Source organism: Nerophis lumbriciformis, linkage group LG22, assembly GCF_033978685.3.
Source record: "Nerophis lumbriciformis linkage group LG22, RoL_Nlum_v2.1, whole genome shotgun sequence".
NCBI classification, from domain to species: domain Eukaryota; kingdom Metazoa; phylum Chordata; class Actinopteri; order Syngnathiformes; family Syngnathidae; genus Nerophis; species Nerophis lumbriciformis.
In genome coordinates, this window is record NC_084569.2 from 16814593 (window position 1) to 16830926 (window position 16334).

At 40.4% G+C, this 16334-nt stretch overlaps 1 long non-coding RNA gene across 1 annotated transcript in view; it reads left to right on the top strand.

Moving 5' to 3' along the window:
* The window catches only part of LOC133615072 (uncharacterized), a 178052-nt gene that overhangs the window by 57648 nt on the left and 104070 nt on the right, over positions 1-16334 (top strand). The window lies entirely within an intron of this gene.

Here is a 16334-nt window from a genome sequence, read left to right on the forward strand (position 1 = left end):
CTTTAAGAGCACATGCAAACTAGTTTCCCTATGTCAGGAGTCGGCAACCCAACATGTTGAAAAAGCCATAATGGACCAAAAATACAAACAAAAAAATCTGCCTGGAGCCGCAAAAAGTTAAAAGCCGATATATAATAATTATAACGAATGCAACACATTAAGTAAGTGTCACAGGGGGTTAGATAACTCCTGGGAATTACGGGCTTAAAGGGGAACATTATCACAATTTCAGAATTGTTAAAACCATTAAAAATCAGTTCCCAGTGGCTTATTATATTTTTTGAAGTTTTTTTCAAAATTTTACCCATCACGCAATATCCCTAAAAAAAGCTTCAAAGTGCCTGATTTTAACCACCCGTCCATTTTCCTGTGACGTCACATAGTGAAGCCAACACAAACAAACATGTCGGAAAGAACAGCAAGCTATAGCGACATTAGCTCGGATTCAGACTCGGATTTCAGCGGCTTAAGTGATTCAACAGATTACGAATGTATTGAAACGGATGGTTGTATGTAGTGTGGAGGGAGGTAGCGAAAACGAAATTGAAGAAGAAACTGAAGCTATTGAGCCATATCGGTTTGAACCGTATGCAAGCGAAACCGACGAAAATGACACGACAGCCAGCGACACGGGAGAAAGCGAGGACGAATTCGGCGATCGCCTTCTAACCAACGATTGGTATGTGTTTGTTTGGCATTAAAGGAAACTAACAACTATGAACTAGGTTTACAGCTTATGAAATACATTTGGCAACAACATGCACTTTGAGAGTGCAGACAGCCCAATTTTCATCAATTAATATATTCTGTAGACATACCCTCATGTCAGCAGGCCAGGGAAGCTAGGGTCGATATTCTTCTCTTGATCATCTTTGGGACGGTGTGAGCCAAGACATCCAGGGGGTTTAGCTCGCTCGTCTGCGGGAACAAACTGCCGCCATTGCTTGCCGCGCTAGCGAGGTCCTTTGTCCCTGAATTGCTCACACACTCCGGCAGATTCAATGGGGGTCTGGCGGCAGATTTCTTTGACTTTATCGTTGGAAATGCATCTGCTTTGAGTGTCGCAGGATATCCACACATTCTTGCCATCTCTGTCGTAGCATAGCTTTCGTCGGTAAAGTGTGCGGAACAAACGTCCAATTTCTTGCCACTTTCGCATCTTTGGGCCACTGGTGCAACTTGAATCAGTCCCTGTTCGTGTTGTTACACCCTCCGACAACACACCGACGAGGCATGATGTCTCCAAGGTACGGAAAAGAGTCGAAAAACGGAAAATAACAGAGCTGATTTGACTCGGTGTTTGTAATGTGTTTGAGAAAATGGCGGATTGCTTCCCGGTGTGATGTCACGTTGTGACGTCATCGCTCGGAGAGCGAATAATAGAAAGGCGTTTAATTCGCCAAAATTCACCCATTTAGAGTTCGGAAATCGGTTAAAAAAATATATGGTCTTTTTTCTGCAACATCAAGGTATATATTGACGCTTACATAGGTCTGGTGATAATGTTCCCCTTTAAAAGTTGCACATAAAATCAGTCATCGCTGGCTTTTTTTTAGGGTCCTTTTGTTCTAGACTACTTTCCTTTCCATCACAATCGGCACAATCCGAGATGAACGTTTCATAACGTTATCCTGGCTGACCTTAGCATTCTTGGCTTTTGTCGGGCACAAGGCAAAAATGGCAAAATCTCGCACGCAAACATGTGCAGCCTCTGATCTGCTTACTGCGATTAGACACAAATGACCTAGCTTATGACGTGGAAAATTAGCCGAAAGGGCTTATTAACCAGCACACGGGTTCCTTTTACGTGAGCCTGCGCTTTCCCCAGCCGCCAACGCGGTGTTTGTTCGTAATCGGCACACCATTTCTTTAAAAAGAGCACGTAGTGAGTGATAGTTTTGATTGACTACATAGAAAGCTTTCTGTGTACAAACCGTAGCTGAGTTGTGCTTGAAACAAACCCTGCGCTGTGCTGCTGAAGGAGCTGGTGATGCTGGTGGAGGGCAATTACAACATTTAGGGAAAGGAATTCAAAATGAATTTAATCTCTCAATCCCTTTCACTCGTTTAGCGTTGAACATGCTCGGTCTTGTTGCGAGACACAAGGAGAGTACACAGAAGTCGAGAGGCACTAGGGCGAGGTTCTGGTCCAGGCCTCCAAACCAGAGTGAGGCCGTGTGAGAATGTTCTCACAGTAGGAGTTTTAACTCCTCACGAATGTGGTCTGGTCTGAGAGAACATGCAGTGGCAACTTCCTCTCTGCCAGGACATTTTTCATAGGTATGCACAACAGTTGCAGGGCTCGTATTTAACCGCGGCAAAAGCCACGGCCGCCCTTGTGACTTGCTGTAATGCTCGAAAAATATTAACCCACCGACGACAACAACATGCTGTGACCGCCCTTGATTTTTTACTTGTTAATGGACAAGGAATGTAACAGTAAACGGTTTGATGATAATTTGAGATAAAATTCCAGACGGTTAGTAATACCGTCTGATTTATTAATGCATTTTAGGCAGCACTAAGTCAGGCGCATGCACACTTGATAATCATGGCGGACAAGCTACACGGACTTTGGTCCGGAGATTTCCCCTCGGAGTAAACGATACAGCATCTACATGTACATATCTTAAAAAACATAAATAAATACTTTAAAAAGATACCTCCCTCGAAAGAAAATAATGTTTACCTTGGTGCCCTTCTAACTAGCCTTGGTGTGCTAAAATATGAGCCCTCCCTTAAAGGGGAACATTATCACAATTTCAGAAGGGTTAAAACCATTAAAAATCAGTTCCCAGTGTCTTATTTTATTTTTCGAAGTTTTTTTCAAAATTGTACCCATCACGCAATATCCCTAAAAAAAGCTTCAAAGTGCCTGATTTTAACCATCGTTATATACACCCGTCCATTTTCCTGTGACGTCACATAGTGATGCCAACACAAACAAACATGGCGGATAGAACAGCAAGGTATAGCGACATTAGCTCGGATTCAGACTCGGATTTCAGCGGCTTAAGCGATTCAACAGATTACGCATGTATTGAAACGGATGGTTGTAGTGTGGAGGCAGGTAGCGAAAACGAAATTGAAGAAGAAACTGAAGCTATTGAGCCATATCGGTTTGAACCGTATGCAAGCGAAACCGACGAAAACGACACGACAGCCAGCGACACGGGAGAAAGCGAGGACGAATTCGGCGATCGCCTTCTAACCAACGATTGGTATGTGTTTGTTTGGCATTAAAGGAAACTAACAACTATGAACTAGGTTTACAGCATATGAAATACATTTGGCAACAACATGCACTTTGAGAGTGCAGACAGCCCATTTCAGGCGCGCTAAGAACATATATTTTTCCACGATTTCAGCACTCAGGTTAACCATACCTAAATAGACACAAAATACTGCATTACACAAGACTACCCGAATGTACTCGAATGATTGAAAAAAAATAAATGTTTTTAAGCTAAATTATTGGTAAACACAGTTTATGTATAATAATTTATGTAAAACCGCGAGTAATGAATAAAGTTTTCATCAATTAATATATTCTGTAGACATACCCTCATCCGCTCTCTTTTCCTGAAAGCTAATCTGTCCAGTTTTGGAGTTGATGTCAGCATCTGCTTTGAGTGTCGCAGGATATCCACACATTTTTGCCATCTCTGTCGTAGCATAGCTTTCGTCGGTAAAGTGTGCGGAACAAACGACTGACCATTTCGTCGGCTTTCCCCACAGCCTCGTATTTTGAACAAATTTCGTCCAATTTCTTGCCACTTTCGCATCTTTGGGCCACTGGTGCAACTTGAATCTGTCCCTGTTCGTGTTGTTACACCCTCCGACAACACACCGACGAAAGTGAGAAAATGGTAAATGGTAAATGGTAAATGGGTCGTACTTGTATAGCGTTTTTCTACCTTTTTAAGGAACTCAAAGCGCTTTGACACTATTTTCCACATTCACCCATTCACATACACACATTCACACATTCACACACTGATGGCGGGAGCTGCCATGCACGGCGCTAACCAGTCCCATCAGGAGCAAGGGTGAAGTGTCTTGCTCAAGGACACAACGGACGTGACTAGGATGGTAGAAGGTGGGGATTGAACCAGTAACCCTCAGATTGCTGGCACGGCCACTCTCCCAACTTCGCCACGCCGTCCCTGGATTGGCGGATTGCTTCCCGATGTGACGTCACGTTGTGACGTCATCGCTCCGAGAGCGAATAATAGAAAGGCGTTTAACTCGCCAAAATTCACCCATTTAGAGTTCGGAAATCGGTTAAAAAAATATATGGTCTTTTTTCTGCAACATCAAGGTATATATTGACGCTTACATAGGTCTGGTGATAATGTTCCCCTTTAAGGCAACACTTGCCTTGACCTTAAAAAGTTAAAATTGGAGGCCTGCAGTTGCCCCAGAATATTAATTATGGGGATTAGGCATTAAGACATGATAATGGCTTGATAATCGTGGCGGACAAGCTACACAGACTTTGGTCCGGAGATTTCCCCTCGGAGACGATACAGCATCTACATGTACATAACTTAAAAACATAAATAAATAATTTAAAAAAATACCTTCTTTTATCAAAATAAAAAAATAGAGATGAAGGCATCATGTAATGACAAAAAGCTGACAAGTTAAATAAAAATAAAAAAACTGTTATTTTTATATATATATATATATATATATATATATATATATATATATATATATATATATATATACACATATATATATATATATACACACAGTTGTGGTCAAAAGTTTACATATACTTGTAAAGAACATAATGTCATGGCTGTCTTGAGTTTTCAATAATTTCTACAACTCTTATTTTTTTGTGATAGAGTGATTGGAGCACATACTTGTTGGTCACCAAAAACATTCATGAAGTTTTGTTCTTTTATGAATTTATTTTGGGTCTACTGAAAATGTGACCAAATCTGCTGGGTCAAAAGTATACATACAGCAATGTTAATATTTGGTTACATGTCTAGAGGGTGACTTTTTAAATGATGCCATACTGGTGTGATTATATGTATCAAGGCTAAGGCAAAATATGGAGATATATATCGTGTATCGTGACATGGCCTAAAAATATCGAGATATTAATAAAAGGCCATATCGCCCAGCCCTATATGGAAGAATATTACACAGTTACTCTGCAGAGCTCCAGAGTGCACAGACACTCAACAACGGCACAATATTTGCGAATTATAATTGCTGGTTTGCAAAAAATATTTTTAACCCAATTAGGTGAAATTACATGATCTCCCACAGCACAGCAGACTGTATTTCACGGCACAGCGGTTGAAAAACACGGCTCTACAGTGGCTCTGCTGGTTTTAGCTAAGTTATGCGCTCCATTGTTTGTAAATTTGTCAATTCTGTACTCCATCCATCCATTTTCTACCGCTTGTCCCTTTTGGGGTCGCGGGGGGCGCTGGAGCCTATCTCAGCTACAATCGGGTGGAAGGCGGTGTACACCCTGGACAAGTCGCCACCTCATCACAGGGCCAACATATGTATGTATATGTATATATATATATATATATATATATATATATATATATATATATATATATATATATATATATATATATATATATATATATATATGCATGTATATGTACCGTATTTTTCGGAGTATAAGTCGCAGCTGCCGAAAATGCATAAAAAGAAGGAAATATATATATATATATATATATATATATATAAATAAAATACTTATATATATATATATATATATATATATATATATATAAATAAAATAAATACTTGAATTTCAGTGTTCATTTATTTACACATATACACACACATAACACTCATCTACTCATTGTTGAGTTAAGGGTTGAATTGTCCATCCTTGTTCTATTCTCTGTCACTATTTTTCTAACCATGCTGAACACCCTTTAGCAGGTACCCAGAAAGGTTTCGAGTACCACCAAAAAAACTGAATCTCTGAAGACAGTATACAAATCTGTGTTAAAGGTGTACAAATACTGTTTGTATAATAAGCATGCTATTGTTTACACAAGGGTTAAGAGTTCAGTACTAAAAAAAAAAAAAAAAGAATGTGGCTTAAGTACAGTTTTTTAATTGAGCTGCTGCATTTTTTGGTTGGGTTGTTTATTTATTTTGAGTAACTTCTACAGTTCTAAAAGGGGAGGAACGTAATAGAGTGATCTATGTTTGTTTGTTGCCATCTCCTGGTGAATGTTGGCTATAGCGTACTAGGGTTACTTTTTGGTTGGCCAACGATTTACGTGGTGTTGCGCACCTGACGTCAAGTGTGTGAGTCTGTTCTGAAGTCTACAGTAAAGAGACGTACTTCATCACCTCGCCTGGTTATTGCCTCCAACTCAATATATTACAACAACATTGCTGTTTACGGCAGACAAACTGCTTTACGGTAGAATAAAACATGACTGCTGTTGTTGTGTGTTGTTACCCCGCTGGGAGGACGTTAATGAAACTGCCTAACAATAAACCCACATAAGAAACCAAGAACTCGCTCTCGATCATTCTACAGTTATAACGTGTTTGGGCAGGCACGCTGTTTATATTGTGGGAAAGCGGACGTGAATACAGGCTGTTGACACGTCACTCAGGTCCGCATGGAGCTGGAGGGGGCGTGGCTTCCAGCTCCGCCTGAATTTCGGGAGATTTTCGGGAGAAAATTTGTCCCGGGAGGTTTTCGGGAGAGGCGATGAATTTCGGGAGTCTCCCGGAAAATCCGGGAGGGTTGGCAAGTATGCCAGATTCTCTTTCATAAAATACTGTACTTGTCAGAGTTTGTAGGTGACGAACCCCAAGATGCAGAGACGGCAGGCTTTGTCCAGGAAAACATGATTTAATTTAACACTATAACAAGAAACAAACAAAAAGGTACAAACAATAGGCGCGCACAAGTCGGAGAACAAACTTGGCTATGAACAGAAACTAGCACAAAGGCTAAACTATGGACAAGAAACAAAAACACTTACTGTGACACGAATAAACAAAACTCACGTGGCAAGAAACGAGCAGGATGAACTATGACATGAGCAGAGTGAACAGAAGTAGACAGAGCTACAACAACAAGTATAAATTACATCGACAAGTATAAATGACACTGACCTCGACAATCATTAGCGACATTGACAATAATCCAGCAGTGACTGGAGGGCAGGGCAGGTATAAATAGAAGCTGGCTGATTGACACCAGGTGTGGCCAGGTGCCAATCAGCCACAGCTGAGGGGACAGCGCTCACAGAGACAAACAGGAAACTGAACCAAAATAGGAGTGCTGACAGGAAATAAAAAAACATAGAAAAAACTAAAACTTAACCAAACTGTCAGGTACATTCCTGACAGTACTCGTAATTCCAAATGTTTCACCTTCTCGTGGTTTTAGTCGTCGTGCGCTGCAGATCCGTCGCTACATTTTACTGTCTGACATCACACAACTTATGGTGTGGTGTGTTTTCTAAATAATGCAATCATACCTCATCTTGCAACAACACTGTAAAAAACCTGCTGCCTGCTGGGGCAAGAATTCCTCCGCGTGCCAGACACAGCAGTGCACAAACAATGGCCTTTTGCAAGGTCTCGGAGAAAACACAACAGCTCGCCGTATTGTACACCCATTTTGTTTGTTGGATCCTACAGAAAATGTTAATGGTGTTGTTAAAATATATTTTCACCGGCCCAGGGGTTTTTACAAGCGCGGCCCCCCCTCGGTAACGTGACCGAGCGCAACTTGCGGCACAGGGCGAGGTGAGTCATCTTTCCGCTGTTCGGGGGAGTGACGACGAGGTCACCGGGAGTTCTTTCAACCGGGAGCAGTTTAACTGACATCAACTTGGCTCTCAGGCTGCAGAGGCAATTAAGACAGTTGCAACAGCCTGTAATTACAGCCTCACCCATGCGTCACCTATATGCTTCCAGTCTGCACCCATTATCCTCTGTGGTCGATAGTACGTTTCCTCTGCATTTAGTTGAATGTCAGGTCAGGACGACACACCTGAAATAATAAAAAAATAAAAAAATGTCACCACCATGTTATTATGTGAAGACTAAGAGACAGACATTCATGCACGGTAGAGTTTATTGAGTTGACTATGAGGGTAATTAGCAGTCAATGATACAATTAAATAAATCTTTCTGAACATTCTAATCCAAACTCCTGTTTCGATGCTGCCCGACTTCCCAGTTTCAATCGACACCAAACTAAAAATTAATTAACAGCGCCACTAGTAGTGCGCTCCATTTTGTCTCAATCACTTCAAGACACAAAGAAGAAACAATTAATTCCTTGAAATAAAAACAAAAAATAGCGAATTCCCGATTAACATTTTTGACCTCCGATCCGATCTTTGGGCCTCAGATCCGATTTGTTTTTTAAGTTCTGATCCAATACTTTGACAATAGATTATAGAACTAAAAAAGGAACTACAGCAAGGAACTGAAGTAAACACCAGAACTACGACATGCGCGCCAGATACAGCCCGCCAGCGTCCAAAATCCGGCCCGCAGTTAGTCCCGAGTAAAAAATAAATAAATAAATAAATATTTTTTGTGCACGAGGAAAAAAATGGTAAAATCGTTGGGGAAACGTAAAATAGACTCCGAGTGTAGAGTTTTTAAACATCAGTGGACATATGACTTTTTTTGTTTTTTTTTGTTTCTGTATATATATATATATATATATATATATATATATATATATATATATATATATATATATATATATATATATATATTTTTTTTTTTTTTTATTTTGTATTATTAATTTTTTATATACCAGCGTTCTAACAACTCTGTCCCAAAATGTTATAAATATACTTTTGTCGAGTAAAGTTACGACTCTTTTCATAAAATTGCCAACATGTTAAGCTTTTCTTGTAAAATTACGACTGTTATTGAGTACCGTATATATATATATATATATATATATATACATATATATATATATATATACACAGTCGTGGTAAAAAGTTTACATACACTTGTAAAGAACATAATGTCATGGCTGTCTTGAGTTTCTAATAATTTCTACAACTCTTATTTTTTTGTGTCGGAGTGATGGGAGCACATACTTGTTGGTCACAAAAAACATTCATGAAGTTTGGTTCTTTTATGAATTTATTATGGGTCTACTGAAAATGTGACCAAATCTGCTGGGTCAAAAGTATACATACAGCAATGTTAATATTTGGTTACATGTCCCTTGGCAAGTTTCACTGCAATAAGGCGCTTTTGGTAGCCATCCACAAGCTTCTGGTTGAATTTTTGACCACTCCTCTTAACAAAATTGGTGCAGTTCAGCTAAATTTGTTGGTTTTCTGACATGGACTTGTTTCTTAAGCATTGTCCACAGGAAGGCCATTCTAAAACCTAAATTGTAGCCTGATTTAGCCATTCCTTTACCACTTTTGACGTGTGTTTGGGGTCATTGTCCTGTTGGAACACCCAACTGCGCCCAAGATCCAACGTCCGGGCTGATGATTTTAGGTTGTCCTGAAGAATTTGGAGGTAATCCTCCTTTTTTATTGTCCCATTTACTCTATGTAAATCACCAGTTCCAGAGCATAATACTACCACCACCATGCTTGACGGTGTTCCTGGGATTAAAGGCCTCACTTTTTCTCCTACAAACATATTGCTGGCTATTGTGGCCAAACAGCTCAATTTTTGTTTCCTCTGACATCACATGGACACAAATAAGACCTTCTGGAGGAAAGTTCTGTAGTCAGATGAAACAAAAATTGATCTGTTTGGCCACAATACCCAGCAAGTTAATTCTTAGAATTGTAATGTCATTGTTTTTAGGCCCAGTTTGGACAAAACTGGTTAAATGTGGCCTAACCTGCCTAATGGCATGATTGAATGCTTTTGTATTTGTCGCTCTCAGCTCATTATGAAACATGAGCACGGCTCTCGAGGTACTCACAGGCTGAATCTGGGGCGACAGGGTGCCGAGCACAAACGCGCCGTCTCCATGACCACCTCCTGAACATTAGCGCTCAGTGTTGACGGGCACGCGGATCACGTTCCAGCAGAAGCAGGAAGTGAGAATTGGAGGGTTCCTGCCACCATGCCCACCCTCTTCCCTTTACCCCTTCCTACATGGAACCCAACTCAAACCATGTGTGCTCTGACCCCGCGGGCCCCCCAAACCCAAGCCAGGTCCGGCTGCCTGATCGGCAAGTGCTGCGGTCTTCCTAACAACATGTGATCGCAGGAAGCATTTTAGCCCTCCGTCCTGGTTATTGTTATTTGAATACCCCCTCTGTGCTACACCACTCTGAGAGAACGTGATTCTTCTCTGTATTCGGTCTCTAAAGACTCCCATTTTTTTTTTCAAGCTTTCATTCAAGGCTTGATGCAGGATGGATGTGACGGGGGAAGTACAGTAGTCCGTCCCGAGGGTCAAAGGTCACTTCCTGACACTCAAGCTGCCACTGGTTAACAAGGGACAGATTAAGGCAAACGGTCTCAACGCACATTGACAACTACGGAACTGAGCTGCTGCATAATTCAGCAGTAATTAGCAGGGTTGGGAATATTGTGTTAGTAAATGAAGTAGGGCAACATGTCTGAATTTACAAACCCCGTTTCCATATGAGTTGGGAAATTGTGTTCGATGTAAATATAAACGGAATACAATGATTTGCAAATCCTTTTCAACCCATATTCCATTGAATGCACTACAAAGACAAGATATTTGATGATCAAACTCATAAACTTTATTTTTAATTTTTTGCAAATAATAATTAACTTAGAATTTCATGGCTGCAACACGTGCCAAAGTAGTTGGGAAAGGGCATGTTCACCACTGTGTTACATGGCCTTTCCTTATAACAACACTCAGTAAACGTTTGGGAACTGAGGAGACACATTTTTTAAGCTTCTCAGGTGGAATTCTTTCCCATTCTTGCTTGATGTACAGCTTAAGTTGTTCAACAGTCCGGGGGTCTCCGTTGTGGTATTTTAGGCTTCATTTTCATTTTAAGCTGGACTACAGGCAGGCCAGTCTAGTACCCGCACTCTTTTACTATGAAGCCACGTTGATGTAACACGTGGCTTGGCATTGTCTTGCTGAAATAAGCAGGGGCGTCCATGGTAACGTTGCTTGGATGGCAACATATGTTGCTCCAAAACCTGTATGTACCTTTCAGCATTAATGGCGCCTTCACAGTTGTGTAAGTTACCCATGTGTTGGGCACTAATACACCCCCATACCATCACAGATGCTGGCTTTTCAACTTTGCGCCTATAACAATCCGGATGGTTCTTTTCCTCTTTGGTCCGGAGGACACGACGTCCACAGTTTCCAAAAACAATTTGAAATGTGGACTCGTCAGACCACAGAACACTTTTCCATTTTGTATCAGTCTCAGGCTCAGGCCCAGCGAAGCCGATGGCGTTTCTGGGTGTTGTTGATAAACGGTTTTCGCCTTGCATAGGAGAGTTTTAACTTGCACTTACAGATGTAGCGACCAACTGTAGTTACTGACAGTGGGTTTCTGAAGTGTTCCTGAGCCCATGTGGTGATATCCTTTACACACTGATGCAGTACAGCCTGAGGGATCGAAGGTCACGGACTTAGCTGCTTATGTGCAGTGATTTCTCCAGATTCTCTGAACCCTTTGATGATATTACGGACCGTAGATGGTGAAATCCCTAAATTCCTTGCAATAGCTGGTTGAGAAAAGTTTTTCTTAAACTGTTCAACAATTTGCTCACGCATTTGTTGACAAAGTGGTGACCCTCGCTCCATCCTTGTTTGTGAATGACTGAGCATTTCATGGAATCTACTTTTATACCCAATCATGGCACCCACCTGTTCCCAATTTGCCTGTTCACCTGTGGGATGTTCCAAATAAGTGTTTGATGAGCATTCCTCAACTTTATCAGTATTTATTGCCACCTTTCCCAACTTCTTTGTCACGTGTTGCTGGCATCAGATTCTAAAGTTAATGATTATTTGCAAAAAAAAAATGTTTATCAGTTTGAACATCAAATATGTTGTCTTTGTAGCATATTCAACTGAATATGGGTTAAAAATGATTTGCAAATCATTGTTTTCCGTTTATATTTACATCTAACACAATTTCCCAACTCATATGGAAACAGGGTTTGTAAATCAGCTTGTCACATGTTGAATTTCTTCTTTTGGACACCATATGGACCTATGGTGGATGTCAACACGGGAAAACATATATAGCCGTGGTCAAAAGTTTACATACACTAAAGAACATAATGTCATGGCTGTCTTGACTTTCCAATCATTTCTACAACTCATATTTTTTGTGATAGTGTGATTGATTTTATGAATTTATTATGGGTCTACTGAAAATGTGACCAAATCTGCTGGGTCAAAAGTATACATACAGCAATGTTAATATTTAGTTACATGTCCCTTGGCAAGTTTCACTGCAATAAGGCGCTTTTGGTAGCCATCCACAAGCTTCTGGTTGAATTTTTAACCACTCCTCTTGACAAAATTGGTGCAGTTCAGCTAAATTTGTTGGTTTTCTGACATGGACTTGTTTCTTCAGCATTGTCCACACGTTTAAGTCAGGACTTTGGGAAGGCCATTCTACAACCTTAATTCTAGCCTGATTTAGCCATTCCTTTACCACTTTTGACATGTGTTTGGGGTCATTGTCCTGTTGGAACACCCAACTGCGCACAAGACCCAACCTCCGGGCTGATGATTTTAGGTTGTCCTGAAGAATTTGGAGGTAATCCTCCTTTTTCATTGTCCTATTTACTCTCTGTAAAGCACCAGTTCAATTGGCAGTGAAACAGGCCCACAGCATAATACTACCACCACCATGCTTGACGGTAGGAGTGGTGTTCCTGGGATTAAAGGCCTCACCTTTTCTCCTCCAAACATATGGATGGATATTTTGGCCAAACAGCTAAATTTTTGTTTCATCTGACCACAGAACTTTCCTGCAGAAGGTCTTACCTTTGTCCATGTGATCAGCAGCAAACTTTAGACGAGCCTTAAGGTGTCGCTTCTGGAGCAAGGGCTTCCTTTTTGCATGGTAGCCTCTTATTCCATGGCGATGCAAAAAGCGCTTGACTGTGGACACTGACACCTGTGTTCCAGCAGCTTCCAATTCATTGCACACCTGCATTTTGGTGGTTCTCGGTTGACTCCTGATCAATGTTCCCTCTAATTTTGCATGTGTGTGAGCAAACGCAAAAACTCCCTGAGCATTCAGTGGAGCCCATGTGAGCAACATCAGACGTGCACACTGTGGCGACACCAACAGCACACCTGTCCCAAACCTGACTAAATAACAAGTTCAATCTCCATCCATCCATCCATCCATTTTCACCGCTTGTCCCTTTCGGGGTCGCTGGAGCCTATCTCAGCTGCATTCGGGCGGAAGGCGGGGTACACCCTGGACAAGTCCCTATCTCATCGCAGGGCCAACACAGATAGACAGACAACATTCTCTTATTATTATAATCAAATGTCAGCAGTCATTTCCATTAGATTATTTTCTAATATAAGTGTTTAGGGCCACTTACAATGACAATAACAAAAAAAAATGTTTTTCATGAACTGTGTACTTGTATTGTTTGTCTGAGTGGAGGTCCTGCTTTGGAAATAATTTGTACCCCTTTCAGACATTGCATTTAGTTCCCATTAAAACGTTCACATGTTGCACAATGAGATGTAAGCAGGGGATCATGTGTACATTCCTGCAACTTCCTGTTTGTAAAAAATATATTTTTATTAGTATTTATTTAATATACTAACAGCATTTCATGATTAATATTTATAAATTAAGATTCCTAATAAATGACACTGGAATAAACACACATTTGATTGGTAAATCATAGTGTAACGACCTGGAATTACACTTTATGTGTGTTGTTGGAGTCGTCCAACTTTTTGTGTGGCTGTAAACGCATCACTGGCTAAGTGCCATATGTGCATGTGTTGGCGCAAGTGAGAAAGAGCGAGCGGCTGCTGTTAATATAACAAAGTTGCTTTTGGTCTGGTTTGTACTGCAGAAAATTACCAGTTTTGCTAGATATTATTTTTTGTACTAATGTTTTGGTGATGTGTTTATGACCGACAATAAAGAGTTTTGCTCAGTAAAGTGATGGATGGAATTCATGTCCTCAAAGCGTCTCGACAGACGTTACAATATTTGAACAATGATGACGAAAACTGTTTTCTCTGTTGTGTCCGTGTGTCGAAAATTGTTATGCGCTTATTTTTTTATTTGATTTTGTGCGTGGCATAGATTTGCCGTGCGCAGAGGACGCTTGAGCAGTGCGCAATTGCACAGGTGCGCAACTTAGAGGGAACGTTGCTCCTGATCATCCTGACCAATTTTCTCTCAGCAGCAGGTGATAGATCGCGTTTTCTTCCTGATCGTGGCAGTGACAAAACTGTGCCATGCACTTTAAACTTAGAAACAATTGTCTGCACAGTTGCTCTTGGGACCTTAAGTTGCTTTGAAATGGTTCCAAGTGACTTTCCTGACTTGTTCAAGTCAATGATTAGATTTTTCAGATCTGTGCTGACTACCTTCGACTTTCCCATTGTCCCGTTTGTAACCGAGTCTAATGACTGCATCACATGAGCCCTATTCAAAAGGACTCAGAGAAGTCAACAGGTGTCGTCAATCATAATCACTCACATTAAGTTAAGAGCCCATGCCATGAAGCTAACTGGATTTGATTGTAACTTTTCTACATCACCCAAATTGATAATGTATGTTGCTGTATGTATACTTTTGACCCAGCAGATTTGGTCACATTTTCAGTAGACCCATAATAAATTCATAAAAGAACCAAACTTCATGAATGTTTTTTGTGACAAACAAGTATGTGCTCCAATCACTCTAACACAAAAAAATAAGAGTTGTAGAAATTATTGGAAGCCATGACATTATGTTCTTTACAAGTAAATGTAAACTTTTGACCACGACTGTACATATCTCGACTTTTACCGTATATTATAACATATAGCTGGCGCTGGTTGGGATCTTCCAGCTACGCCAGCTGGTGAGGCATGACCACTTGAGAGCGTGTTGACGGAAAGCAAAGGTGTAGAAATCCAACTCATTCCCTCCACTTCCAAATGACTGTTTACTGAAAATATGGAGCGATGACGGGTGTAATCTGCCAAAAAAAATACGATCTTCCACTCTCTTTTTCAGCCTCCCTTTTTAATGCTATTGTTCAAGTTTCCAATAACAAGTCCATGCCAGGAGTTACGAGAGTTGTGCACACAACACATAAACACAGTGGAATATTATTTTTATTTTATATAGCCTTAACTTTGATGAGTGAGGGTAAGGAGAGTTAGTTTTCCGATGTTAATTCTGTCATCTTTTTATCGACTTTTTTTTCAAAGTAGCCATATGGTACTGACCTGCCATAGCAGTTACATGTGTATTGTTTTCCTAGATCATGACTGGTTGCAATTTCTGGTTTATAGTAAGGTTAAGTCTGCAACCTGCGGCTCTAGAGCGCTGCCCTAGTGGCTCCCTGGAGGTTTTAAAAAATTTATGAAAATGGAAAAAAATGGGGCAAAAAATATACTTTTGTTTTAATATGGTTTCTGTAGGAGGACAACATGACACAAACCTTCCTAATTGTTGGAAATCCCATTGTTTATAATAAACATGATTCTCGGATGAGAGTATTTGGCGAGCGCCGTTTTGTCCTACTAATTTTGGCGGTCCTTGAACTCACCGCAGTTTGTTTACATGTATAACTTTCTTCAATGATGCCATAGAAAGACGTGTTTTATGCCACTCATTCTTTGTCTCATTTTGTCCACCAAAGGTTTTGTGCTGTGCGTGATGTTATTGACTTGTCTGGAGTGCTTATCAGGCATATTTGGTCAGTGCATGGCTGCAAGGTAATCGATGCTAACATGTTATTTAGGCTAGCTGCATGTACATATTGCATCATTATGCCTCACTTTTAGGTATATTTGAGCTCATTTAATTTCCTGTGTACTCTGTGTATTTAATTCATAGTTGCATGTCTCATGACATATTATCTGTATGCAATATTGCCTGCATTTCTGATGGTTGTTTGTGTGCCGTTGTAGACCACAGCAAACGTAACCCAGCTTGCATAGATTGTAATAAATCCATTAGAAGAAGACAGCCCGCCATTTCCTTTAAATTGGCCACGCACATCTATACCTTTGGCCATTCTAAAGCAGTAATTTAGAGGAGTTATCTCACCCCCTGAGAAGCCTACGTTTTACTAATGTTTTCCAATGTTGTAAAAATGGGTAGAATTGTATTTATTTATTTATTTATTTAGCCTTTATTTAACCAGGTAAGAAT